Source organism: Apis laboriosa, unplaced genomic scaffold (assembly GCF_014066325.1).
Source record: "Apis laboriosa isolate Shangri-la unplaced genomic scaffold, ASM1406632v1 scaffold105_cov147, whole genome shotgun sequence".
Taxonomy (NCBI): Eukaryota; Metazoa; Arthropoda; class Insecta; order Hymenoptera; family Apidae; genus Apis; species Apis laboriosa.
The window spans coordinates 629,220-642,728 of record NW_025220714.1 but is presented as its reverse complement, the minus strand read 5'-3'; the positions used below and the strand labels follow the sequence as shown (position 1 = coordinate 642,728).

The 13,509-nt window shown below is 31.1% G+C and overlaps 1 protein-coding gene across 4 annotated transcripts in view; it reads left to right on the top strand.

Moving 5' to 3' along the window:
- LOC122720153 (wiskott-Aldrich syndrome protein family member 3) overlaps positions 1–13,509 on the top strand; it is a 42,058-nt gene that overhangs the window by 20,133 nt on the left and 8,416 nt on the right. Inside the window, exons 1-3 of one of the 4 annotated variants that reach the window (XM_043946681.1) lie at positions 7,319–7,458; positions 7,574–7,854; positions 8,562–8,679. The exons of the other annotated variants lie outside the window; for them this stretch is intronic. The gene's annotated coding sequence lies outside the window, so the exon portion shown is untranslated. Of the gene's footprint in view, positions 1–7,318; positions 7,459–7,573; positions 7,855–8,561; positions 8,680–13,509 lie in introns of those variants that run through there. 4 annotated transcript variants of the gene reach the window in all.

Sequence of the window (13,509 nt, the reverse complement as noted above, 5' to 3'; positions counted from 1 at the left end):
GTATTATTTTGAAAGATCAATATTCATTCCATTGAAAGTGATATTAATTTTTTCTATTTAACGTGTATAAGAAAGTATTGGAGTACTTTTTTATTTTTTAATAAAATTTTGTTATTGGACAGAACGTGAATGGATCGCATATAAATTTCTTTTTCATTAGGATTTTAAAAGGATGAAATCAATGTTCAAAATTTTCAATTTTCATTATATTTAAATATAACTTTTTAATGATGTCGGCTAAAACAAAATTTTAAATTAAAAAAAATGTTCAAAATTTAATACTGTAAAAAAAAAAGTAGAAATGGTATCAAATATTGGAAAGAAATGTTGTTCTACTTATATTCGCTAATTATATTCTACATATGTATAAAGTTTCATTAAAAATCAGAATTTTCGAATTAAATAAATTTTTTTATAAAATAATGTTCAAATACTTTCACGAATCATTTTCTTTAAAATAAATACATAATATCTTATTTACTTTTATTAGAGAAACTTTTATATATTATAAATTATATATAATATAATTATATATAATTATATATTATAAATTATCATTTGTCTGGCATTGCAACACATGATTTTTTATTATTTCAAGACTTCCTTCTCCATTGACAAGTTATGAACGATAGATATCTTTCCCTTAAACATTTCCAAATTATCGTTTAATTACTTTTAAAACTTTCTTCTCCATCGATAAAAATTATAGCCTTAAGCGATGAATTTTCATTTATAAATAATAAATTTTTTTCCCTTAATAATAGCTTAAAAAGTTATAATATAAAATATAAAAAGTTATAATAGCTTAAAGTTAGTTTAAAATATAAAAAAAAAAATTCTACTTCATAATAAAAGAAATACACTTAACTCGTCAAAAAGTATACAAAAAGTTAACGTCAATATTCGTGAAGAACGAATATACAATTTTTCAGTCGATTAACGTTTGAACTTTCACGGGCAGGAAACGGGAGTGGAGATATTTTCGTCCATCCCCCTCCCCCTCCTTCCTCCAGCGCGCGTTAAATTGGTATATAGAAACTTCTTATTGGGGGTGGTCTCTCTTCGATAACAGGACACAGCTACTACCCTCTTGTTACGATAATAAAAAGGGGAGAATGACTAGGTGACGTCATACGCCATATTCAAGGCCCCCACCAATAATTGTCCGCCCGTGTTTGCGATATTGGTGCACGCCCACTTTGGCCGTATACAAAAATCGTTGGAGCATGTTACACGTGCGTTTATGCCCTCCCCGTGTTATATAAATAGGACCCGTTTACAAAGGAATGGTATGACGAATCGTATAGGAAAATCGAATAAGGCGGATATAAAAGAAGGTAATGTTCCGCTGCGGTGTTCTTTGTTGTTCGCGTTTCCGCCGATAAAAAAAAAAAGAAGAAAGGTTTCATCTTTGGGAGGGCTCAGTATCCAGTAACACCATTATCTTGATTCATTAACAATTCTCGCTTCCATCTTCGTTTGAAATCGTCGTCTGTCGAGCGGAAGTCATCTGTGAAAAAAAGAACCAGAAGCTTTATTCATAATTTTTTTATCAATGAGACGCGATATTATAGGTTTGTTAATTTACAACTTAGTATACATTATATATCTATTCTATATATATATAAATAATATTGTTAATTTACAACTTAATGATTCGTTGTTATCTTCTAACCGAGAATAAAATTAATAAGTAATATCTGATAACTGTGGGCGAATTGTATTTTGAGAGAAAAAGCTATCTATTTCTTGTTATAAGAATAATTTATATAAAATATCAGAATAGTTAATTTTTTTAATGTAAAAAATATCGTATTGAATTATTCGAAATTCATCCTCACAATTGAATATATCCGAGTAACTTTTCTTTAATGTCAAATTTTTCTCTCGTATCAAATATATATATATATATATATATATATATATATATTTTAGAGGAAAGAATCGTGACACTTAAAGAGATCGAAAAAAGTTCTGGGAGGAAGGAAGTGTTTCACGACTTTGTTTGCAGTTGTGCCACATGCAATATTGATCAAGCTGGTTGGTAAATTGGACCGGGCGGTCGGAGCAACGCGTGAAACGGTTTCCCTTCTGATCGTGAGTCACTCTGTATGTGCCAACCCAAACTGTGCTTTATTGCTCGACAGAATCGAGCCGGCCTATTCCGTGTGCCTTACATTTCGTGCTCACACTCCTAACACCCTTATCGATCGTATCTACCCAACGACCAACGAAAACAAGTTTTTCTTGGCTACGCTCGTAATTCAATTTTCATGAGCCTCGGCCGATCATTACAACCGGGCGACAAATGGCCGGTGATATAGCAACTTCAATTTTATTTCTTCTCTCTTGAAATCGTTTTCTTCTTAACGTTTTGTACATTGATGAAGCTTTATGATGGTTGGTTCTAAAAAAAAAAAAATAAAATAAAATCATCAAAATTCTTCCAATTCTTCTATTTTAAGAAAATAAGAAATATTTGTATATAGAAATATTAAAGGGATCTAATAATGATCTAATAATAATTTAGTAATAATTTTTTTTCTGTTTTCATTAAGAAACTTTTTCATCGGTTATTTGGAATTATATGGAAACACGAAACCAATTAAATGTCAACTATATATGCACGTACGACATTCTTGAAATGTCGTCTTTCACGACGAATTGTAATTAAAGAGGCGTTGCATTAAGGGAAAATTTCAATGGGTGACCTACAGTCACCCTACAGACATGTGTAGTGAACTTTCAGAGGTGAATGGTCTTTGTAACGACAAAGTTCGTCCGACGTTAATCCTCCATAGCCTTTGAAATTACACCTAATCTTTCTGTTATTTTTTTTAAATTTTATCTGAAATAGAAAATCTCGGATAATAAAAATAAAGATTCGATATTAGATATTTTATTTTTAGATTAAAAGATATTAGATTAAATTAAATTTCAAACGATTGAAGTCTTTAGATAAATGGATATAATTCCTAGTTGGTCGAGAGGTCACGTTCGTTCAATTTAATTAAGTTTTTCTTTGGTAATGAAGTAAATACCGCTAATGAGAACCTGCTGCTCTCAAGGGCACCCATGCACTTCAGACATCTTCTTAGTGCACTAACCCGAGTACAGATGTTTCTGCGAGTTGACTTTCACTTTAATGCGAACATAGAAGTTCGAGATAATGAACTTGTTAAAAAATGAAGAACGATTGAAATTTTTTTTCCTCAATATTTTCTTAGGCAAAATAAATAATTCTATTCATCGATTTTTTTTTTATAAAAAATAAATATTTAATTAATAACAAAAAGTTAAAAAGAAAGTTTCGTTTTAAAAAAGTTTCAATAAATTTTTTTTTTTTTTTTTTTTTGTCTCCTTGCTAACGTACGAATAAAACCAGTGAATAGTTCATGGAACGATCTGCACGTCGCTCTTATGCCACGTAACGATCAGTATAATTTATTCAACCTGTCGTTGGTAATCTCAACGACTCATATCCTTTCTTTATTGGTGACCCGAATATAAACGGGGAACTGGTACCTGCATGTGGTTCATCGGCATGCACAATGTAATGGCGCTAAAATTATATTATCGATAAATAAATTGCAGGTTTACTTGCACATACAAACCGTTACGTTTATTTTTTAATCTACAGGATGTTGGTCGTAATGGTATCTTTCACACCAGATAAAATAAATTGATGAAAAGAATCTGTACACAGAATTAATTGGGGTTTTTAATACCAGTTTTGATCAAGGTGAATTACTTTAGCCTATAATTTAGCGTGACCTACTTTCTCTTATGTAACATTTCTTGGCCACCAGTGATGAATGGAATTTTAATATTGGTTCGTGTCCAAATTTTTTCCAAAATAATGTAATTTTCAAGTAACTTTCTCTCTCATTTTATTGAACAAATATTCGTTTAACATAATTAAAAATAAATTCTTTTAATTTTATTTCAATTTTCTATGTAATTTTTTAAATTATTTCGTTTTTTTGTTTATATTTTCTATCAAATATTTTAGAATTAATAGTCAAAGAATTAATAATTTGCATATCCATGTCTTCCATAGTAAGAAGAAACCTTTCGTTATACGTCGCGTGACTAGCGAAACATCATTTTGAACGAGCATAAATGGTATCAGCTTATAAAGCTGTCAGTGCTGGGAATTGGGAACAAGTAATGAAACTGGTACATGTCATAACAAAGTTTCGTTTATTCTACCATCGACTTGGCAAAATACTAGTATATATTTCTAGGATTGGAATATCTAATGTTTCTTATCGCTACTCTTATTATTATAGAAATGAAAGCGAATTATTTATTCATGTATTTCATTATAATAATATGTTAGATGTCAAGTTTATCGTTACAAAATTATTTTATTAGAAGAAAAGAAATATCTTGAATACCATTGAAGAAACATAGTCGTAATATAAAGTATATTTCGTAAATATACCCGACGAAATGTTTGTTAGTAATTTTGCGTTGAATGGTTTGTGTATATGCTAAAATAGTATATTATCCTATACCGATCATAAATGGACCAACATTATCGACCAACAAAGTGGATGGTCGGCAGAAAAAGCGTGTCTGCTTTGCGTCGAGTATTATCTCTAGTACACGGTCACCACTGCAACATGAAATATTTAACGGACACGAAATTTAGGTCGTGGTACTGCGCCAACTTGCGAATGTGCTACTTGGCCAGGTAAACCGGGACGCTGGATGTTTCGCACATTCAGCGAAGTTTCGATAAAATGAAGATAGAAGAATTTATTTTACCCAATATATAGATATATACGTTTAATGTTTCCATTTCAACATATTCACAATATATTCAGTAACTATGATACAGTAGTACCCTCTTTAGTCTGGAATCGAATACTAATCCGGAAAGTGACATCTATGAAATTATCGATTTGTCAAAATAATCGATAGGAATCGAGTTTGTTCGACACTTTACCTCATTCACGTTCAATGCTCTCTCTGAACTTTTTAAAAAGTGGGGATAGTAATATAATAAGTACCAGATAGATGTGTATATATATTTACTTTAAACGAGTTTCTATCCTAGATGTCAAGGGAATATTCTACTTAAAAAAAAGATATATATTGTATACAACCAACTCGTATATGTCATCTAGATATCATTATCCTTTTCACGGTCGAAATTCGCGAAGCCAACACACACTATATCAACCAACTAAAAAGACAAATTCACAATGCAGATGAGTAATGAGATAGCATGTCGAGACGCTTCGAATCCGTTTCCATTTCTACGGAAGAGGTTTCACAAGGTATTTGCTCATTCGGATATACGGTTGGGGATCGACAAATAGCATCGCGACTCAATTGTTCGAGGAAGAAGGTGACACGACAGAGGCCTGAGGAATGCCATTCGAAGGGGGAAACGAGGAATTCCACAGACGTGTGTGTGCACGTGCACGAGTGGCGTCCTCGTGGATTCGATTCGAGGCACGCGTGTCGACCGAGTCTGATATTGTAAAATCGCTGCACGTTAGCCATTAGCATAAACTCTTTGTTGCTTATGACGCCGATTCACCGGACGCATCTTTTGGTCCTCTCGTTACGCTTCGATTATATTACGTTACCATTAAATTGTGCAAAAATGAATTTAGTCATGCTCGATTCTCTTCGCGATAGCTTTTGATTATATTTCGCAACGTTCGTACGTCTCGAGTACGTCTGAGACGCTCACTAATTTCTGAAATTGTCGCTAGATGTCTGTCACTGGTTTTTATCTTTCCACAAGTTATCATCTCCATCTTTGTTTATATAAATATTTTTGGTGAATTTTTATAATTGACTTTATTTTACTTTATTTTTAGTGTTCAAAGTTATATATATATGTAAAACTATTGAAATATTTAAATCATATCTATACAATCTTTATTTGATATATATATATATCATCCTACTCTTTTATTTAATTATATATATTTATTTTCTTTGTACAAATTGTTCCTGCTATGAATGAAGTTCATAGAAGTTCATATTTTTTTATTCAATACTGCATTTAAATTCGGTGAAAAAAACAGAATTCTATATATCTAAATTTGAAAAAAATCATCAAAAAAAAATCATCAAATTGGAGGTAGCATTTTTTACATATTTAGAATATCATATATATATATATATATGCATCATTATTCTCCTGAATCTGATACGGAACAAATGTAAGTTTTTCAATTTTTATATATTTTTCCTACTTTTTGCGATTCTATTAGATCTATCAGAGATATATAATCCAATCTTTTTTTTTTTTTTTTTTTTTTTTTACTCTCCAGAGAAGATCGTTTTCCTTGTAGATTTATCGTATACTCGTAACAGTAAATCTTCGATGGTAAAGTCGATCGTCGATCGGTATCAGTAGGTGAAGATTGCTTGTAAACGAATGCAAGCTGTAACACAAAAGCGAGAACACGGTCTGAGTAGCATTACGGAGAGTCGTATAGAAAACGTGAGCGTTTACAAAACGTCTATGTACTCTCTTGCCACGCGTATCCGTATGACCATATGGACAACATGTGCAGGTTTGCCTTTCATACGAGCACACGTGCAGCCCAGAATGGATCGAGCGTGGATTATTCGACGACCGAACTCGTCGCGTCGCTAGTCGTCACTTGCTAATGCACGCTAAATAAATTAGAATGACGCTCGCATTTTATTGCTCGCGGGTCCCCCGCCATTGCGAAAGGGTTAATGGGATGTCGTTCGTTCAACGTTCCGCGAAATATTACCCCGATGGACTAACATTTGAGTGGGAATATATAAAGAGTATTTTAATCTCCCTTCGAATTAATTAATTATTATTAAATCGATTGTTTGCTTCGTAACCTTGAAATGCCTAAGTCAACTTCTTTTTTCTTAAAATACTTTTTGAAACGTTTCTTGAAATACGTCACGTAATTTTTTATCCATTAGAATATTCATTTAGATAATGATCATAACCATAATTTGAAATATTTAACATCTTGGATTCGATAATTAAATTCTCGGATATTTGAATTTTCAAAAAAGTGAAATTCCATGTTTTTAATGTGTAAATGAGAGACAAAAATTTTGAAATTTAAATTCGAGATTTAAGATTCCTGTTTTCTTATCACGTATCAGAGATAAGTTGCGTACAAACAGTGATGCAAACGTAGAAACAGTGACTACGCAATTCAATAAAAAAGTTTATTCGTATACGATTTCGTTCGTAAGAGTAATATCTCTGTAGAAAAACAAGATACCGAGTAAGCCGATTCCGATTTCAAGTTAAAGCCTTGCATTAAGTCTTGCACAATGCACTTAACGAAAAGAAGCGTACATTATCGAAGAAATGACAATGTAACTTTTAATTGGACCGTTTTGAATTTATTTAGAAACAGTGTTCAGAATAGATCAATAGATCTTGAAAGAAAGGTGGCGTTGTTGAAGGATTGACCTCGTTCCATTATTCAGGTATTTCCATCACCAATTCTTTTCACCTTTAATTAGAAATTATTATCTCATTTTTTATACTGAATAATAATAAGATTTTCCTCGTATACTTACTTTTCTATTCATTTCATTCTAGAGAATTCTCGATTTTTATCTCCTTTAGAAACACAATCCTGTGATAAATTATACGCTATGCAAATGGCGATTAATATACTTGATTAAATAAGCCAGAGAAGAAGATGAAGCCTCCACGGCCATTAGCTACTTATTCTAACCAAAGAGCGTAGTAGATAGTGAAGTGTAGTAGTTTAGACGTAATAGTGACCTTTAAATGCTGCTCGCCTTACGCAAGACGATCATGAGAACTGGCTCAAAGCTTCATTCATTGGTCTTTGAATGATCTCCATGCTATGACAAGTAAAAAGCATTTTCTAATACATACATTTTAAACAGATACCAAATTCAATGATATTAAATTAATTCCATACGAAGTAACAACAACAACAACAACAACAAAAATAGGAAAATTAACAAATATAGTCCAAACAAATTTCACTAAATTCATTGATATCAAATTCAATAATATTAAATAAATATTAATAATATTATAATAATATAAAAATAATATTAGTTAAAAAAAAAAAATAGAAAAACATAGCTCAATCTACTATCATACCATCATATTAATTCCATACTACAACAATTCATACATTTTCATACATAAACGTTATAATATAAATATAACAAATAATATAATATAATATAATATAAATAAATATAACAAAATTACAAAAAAAAAAGAAAAGAATAGAATAATAGAAAAACAGCTCAATCTACTATCATACCATCATATTAATTCCATACTACAAAAATTCACTTTTCATACATAAACATATGTAACAAANAAAATATTAAAAAAAAAAAAAAAAAAAAAAGAAGTAATAGAAAAACATAGCTCAATCTACTATCATACCATCATATTAATTACATACTACAACAATTCACTTTTCATATATAAACGTATATAACAAAATAGCAAAAAAAGAAAAGTAATAGAAAAACATAGCTCAATCTCGTCATACTATCATATTAATTCCACTACATATAACAATTCACTTTTCCAGATCGAACCGGTCGACGAAACTGCATCGTGTATCGAACCGAGAAATTCTATAGAATGAACCGTGACAGAGTCGGCGGGCAATTACCCGTGGAATCCTTAATGACGCGTTTCCCGCGGTGGTAGGTATCCCTCGTTATATACATGGATCGATGTGAACACGGCTGTTACTCGATGGAAAACTCTGCCGGTACGTTGCAACAATCACACACAGTTGTGTTCCGCTCTCGTCTAAGCTTCAGCTGAATCGGTAAATCCCTACTTGGCATCGAACGCGTGGGAGAGTGTATAAAGGTGGAGATATACAGGGTTGAAGGGGATTTAGGCGCGCATAGTGACTCATGTTGCGCTCTAGTATAATCTAGCGTGGCCTGTCGCAGTGTTTCCCAACGTGAGGCGTGTATTTTGGGTAATTAAAAATAATTAAAAAGTTATTAATTAAAAATTATTATTTCCTTCATTTCACGTGTAATATCTTATTTATGATTTTGATAACGTTTGAAAGCATTTATGATTTATTTTGCACCATCTTTTTTTCTAGGTTAGGTTAGGTTAGGTTAGGTTTTTTTTTTTTTTTTNTTTTTTTTTTTAATTCTAGATTTCTACAAAGTGCATAAAGCTTCTAATTTTATTTCAACAAGCACAGAGTTAAGTAAGGTAAAGATGATATATAGAGTTGGAAACGTTGAAGAGGATTTGAGTACGTATGAAAGGGGGATCTAATGACTCGTATTGCGCACATATGATCTAGCATAATCTATTGCAGTGTTTCCCAACGTATATTTTGGGAGGAAGGCAATTAAAAATTAAAAATAAAAATTTCTTTATTAGGTATAATATCTTATTTATGATTTTGAAAACTTAAAAATTTCTTTATTAAGTATAGTATCTTATTTATGATTTTGGAAACTGAAAATATTTTTTTTTTGTATCATCTTCGTTAGGTTAGGAAAAAAAGGAAGATTTAATTTTGGATTTCTATAAAATATATAGCCCTTTTCAATTTTATTTCATTAAGCATAAATATATCTAATTAAGGTACTTTAACTGTGAAAGGCAGAATATTATTTTTAAGAATTTAATTAGTTAAAAATTTTATTAATAAAAATCTTTGAAATAGCGAGATAAGAAATATATCAAAAAAGATCGAGATCTATTGGAAATCATCGTATTCTCGATATTAAATAATCGCGATTTTCAGTCAAGAATAAAAATGTTTATATTTGAAAAATATTCAAATATTTATTTCGCGATTCAGAATTCTGATAAAAATTAAATTTTCATTATCTTCTCGATGAAAACAATAAATAATGAAAACGTTGAACGTTTTAACTCGTACAAACTCCTCATCGAACAAATAAAATTGCGGTTAACATTGTGGGCAATTTATTTACTTTATCGGCATTGGATGAATTTTTTTCTTTTTTTTTTTTTTTAGATGAAAGTCGGGCAAACATATGATTTATATACAAATGCACGCATGTGCACACATGGTGCAAGTAAGCAGGTCGCGTGGGTAGGTGGATCGATGAACGTTCAAAAATCGCGAGATTAATCTGCGCTTCGGTGAAGAACGGATAAAGCGGCGTAGGAACTGGTTTCTCTGTGATATAATTATAACGTACGCGATAATATGCAAATACATTCTTTGTCTTCAATTTGTTCAAACAAAAATATGAAACATTTAACATCTTGTAAATGATTAACATTTTTCACGATATTAACAATTTTTTTATTTCGAATATAAAATAATTCGATTATCAATTTTTATTCATTAAAATAGCACTTAAAAAAGCATGGAATTATAATAATCTAAAATGGTTGAATTCAAAATTTTTGATATAAAATATACATAATTGTATAATGTATAATAAAATTTAAGAAAAAAAAATAAAATTATTATTTACTTCTCTCAAAATAAATTGTAAAAGTAATATTTCGACATTTCAATTTTATTTAAAAAAAGAAAACTTTTTGAGAAAAACACTTATTAGATGTTTTTAGAAACACTTATATATATTATGATATTATAATTTATAATTTATAATAATTTGGTACATCTATTTATAATATTAAATCTATATTTCGTTTTATTGCCGAAAAAAAAAAAATCAAATTACTGAAAAGTTTACACGGATATTAAATTTTCACTTCACACATCAAGTATAACCGAAGGATCACGTCAAGTCGAAATACGGCAGAAGGGATCATTGCAAGCAACTTTCTATTTCTTCGCGAAACATAACGTACTATTGTACTGTAATGTAAATGTCGGCCCACATGTCGACACGACTTCCATCGAAAGGTTTCATAAACCTTAGTAACGATACTTCTGTTGACCTATCCGCACGAATAACACTTTCCATGTCAACTGGTGGAAAGTTTAATGCACAAAAGTGATTTTCGCAATTTACAATCCAAAGAAACGAGATAATTATCCCGATGATAAAATCTTCATGCCACGTATTACGTATCTCGTTCATTCCCTAATTAGATTCTTTCGTATCATGAAGTACAAAACGCTTCGTATATTTACACTCGTGTTAGATTAAAAGGATGGAGGACGTAGCCAAGCGAGCCACCTTAGAGGTCAAATGGGATATCGTTAGAACAGTAGTTCTCAACAAGCGGATCGTTTATTTCAATATATTTACATTTACATTGTCATAGAATTATAATAGAAATATATAATGTAGTAATGATATAATAATGTAAATGATATAATAATGATATTGATTCAAAGGCAGTGAGAGTCTGATGTGTTAATTCGTTTAATTAATTCTTTATCTTATTACTGGGTTTCTTTGTAAATACATTTTTTTTTTGATGATTTACGATGATTGAATATTATAAAATTCGATTACGATATTCAATTTTTTGTATATAATATTATAATTTTACATAGATAAATCTACGTAATAAAGTTATAACTTTGTGTAATATTGCACAATTTGAAATATATTTTCAATAACACGACACATACTTTTTACATATATTATTTAATTCGATTATTAATAAATCGTTTTAAAATTGCATAAAAATTTACAATCTTTTCGTTATGTTACTTGTTACTTATTAACGAGGTTATTGTGACAACTCGAGAAAGGTTTGAGAACACCGAGTTTAAAGCAAGCTCGGTGTACATTTATTCCGTCTAACGTATCCGAGCAACGATCTCTAAAAACAAAAGGGATCAGGATGGTAAAGAAGGGTTTGGTCGACCCCTACAGGTGCCACCTAGGGCTTTTATTCAGTTACACATTCATAAGTGATGACAAAGAGTCGTTGCGCAGGGGGCTTTTAACGAGGGGTCGAATAAAACTCAGTTTTTCCCCATCATACCCTTAATTAAAAGTACCTTCTCCGTTGCGAATTAATGATTTCGTCTCTGTTATCGAGCGCAATCGGAAATAGAACTGCGAACTTTCGAAACTAGAAGTAGAACTGCGCGCTTCGTGGGAAAATAACATAGATTCGTGAAATAAATGTTGGAGGATTAAAAATAAAGTTTCGTGCATTATCGTCGTTAATTTTATTCGCGAAATAAATCGAAGGATTGAAATAAAATTGGTGGAACGTAGTCGTCTTAACCTTTTTTCATAGGTGCAACATCCGGTTGAGGTTAAGTGTAAAACGTTTAACGTTACACTTGCTAGTTACTAATTAAGGAGTTGGTAGAGAAAAATAGCGGTACATTCACCGGCAGTGTGCTCCTCGTTTGGCCATGCTCGTATCGTTAACACTGTCTCGCATTTAAATACGAATATACTTTTATTACATTTAGAATTTATATAATTATCTCGTTTCTTCATTCAGTTAATATAATGTAATATTTTAATACGATGCATGAAGCTATTAAATTTTGTTTTAATTCTATCTTCCCATATATGGAAATTAGGTTAGGTTAGGTTAGAATCTCAAAAATACTTACTTTTTTACTATATAGAATTCCATCTGTCCGGAACATTCATTATTCCATATTTTCGAAATGATTTAAACAAAAATGCAACTAAAAGTGATTTTTAATTGAAAGAATTTTTTTTATGAAGAATCAACGAATCGTTTGATTATCCTATTTGAAACGTAATTATAAAAGAATTACAATGAAGTCACCATAGTAACATATCGATTTTCCAATATTATTACAAGTTAACGTGAAAGAAATTGTCACAATATATCTTTCAAATCATGATTACAAAGAAAGAAAGAAAAAAATAAATAAATAAAACGTGTAATAATTCATTCACATTTCTTCAATTAGCCTCGTGAATTAGTGAACACGTAATGTATAATTGCAAAGCATGTTAGCATTTTCTTTCTTCGATAAGACATCTCTCGTGTTTTTCCTTTAATTTCTTAATCACAAGGGAAGAGAAAGGGGAAAAAAAAAAACAAGGAAATCCGTAGCGTAGATTCTCGATCTATACGTTGCAAATTTACACTCGTATGCACACTCTACAAACACCGTTTTCTCACCGTATTCACTCGTACTCACCGCGGTGTACTCTTTGCGCGACCAGTCCGCTAATTATCGTCGCGTGTTGACCCTGAGAGAACGATAAGAGGCAACAACCGGGGCAAGTTAATCGGGGCCAATGGGATCCTTAGGGGGGAAAAGAAAGGAAGGAGTCAAGGCGAGGCTGTGCAGTCGATGCACTCGTTGCGATTCTTTCACTCGATTCGGCGATATATCGGTCACGAGATCGTTCCATCGTGTCGTATTCTTCGATTTAGATTTCGATCGAATTAAAAATACGCTATATTTTTGGATGGATTGGATGGATTTAAATGCATGCGAGTGGCTGAAAAATTTTCTTGTAAATTTGCGTAAATTGCAATTACGAGTTTCGATTAAATGCCCCCCAAGATTACGCAAGGATTAAGTATATTTTAGTTTTAATTCGCTCGATTCTAATTTTGCAATTTCGATTTCACACATGGATTAGATTCAC